General features: G+C 39.1%; 1 protein-coding gene across 3 annotated transcripts in view; it reads right to left on the reverse strand.

The window, feature by feature from the left end:
• Positions 1 to 767, reverse strand: part of kdm5a (lysine demethylase 5A) — a 42,258-nt gene that overhangs the window by 35,269 nt on the left and 6,222 nt on the right. The window lies entirely within an intron of this gene.

A 767-nucleotide genomic window follows, 5' to 3' on the forward strand; every position in this document is an offset into this window, starting at 1 on the left:
AGAGAGAGAGAGAGAGAGAGAGAGAGAGAGAGAGAGAGAGAGAGACCCATTCATGATTTTCCCACTGTGTCACTGAACACTTGTATTGTGACTCTCAGCCTCGCTATAAATTACAGATTTAAGCTTCAACACATAAACCACGTACAACCGCACTGCACTTAATTTCCTTTTCTTTTTTGAAGACGTTACACACAGACCTGTTTGACAGCTGTCATCGTCTTTGCACGTTTCTCCTATTTGTACAGAAACATATACCCATTTCACAGCACTGTAGCAAAGGTTATGCTGCCCCCGCACAAAAAAGAACTGAATTGAAAGTGGTACACACATTTTACCTGTGCAAAAACAGGGGAAAATCTATCTTTAAAGACAAAACAATATAATTTAAAGTCACTATGAGTAACTTTTACACGTTTCTGAAACTGTGTAATGTTCCATATGATGATCAAAAATGACCTGATCACAGAAGAGAAGGAAATTAAACGAGGGACCTCTTTTCCTGCTTCCAACGTTAGCTAAATGATTGGATATACCAAACTTACTTTTCTTCACTTTCCTGGAGCACGAGTGCATAGCTGAAAGGAACATCGCAACTGTTACGCTACGCATGTCTATTTTTTTGCTAAGAAGAAGCTCATCAAAAAGCCATCTGTCAACACTAAATATCAAACAAAAGCCATACACTATATAGTATTAGGTTGCTGTGAGCTGGAGCCTACATTCACCACTTCTAACCAGAGGCAGAACATAACGTCATCTCAGAGATT

The sequence above is a fragment of the Etheostoma spectabile genome, chromosome 23, assembly GCF_008692095.1.
Source record: "Etheostoma spectabile isolate EspeVRDwgs_2016 chromosome 23, UIUC_Espe_1.0, whole genome shotgun sequence".
Classification (NCBI taxonomy): Eukaryota; Metazoa; Chordata; class Actinopteri; order Perciformes; family Percidae; genus Etheostoma; species Etheostoma spectabile.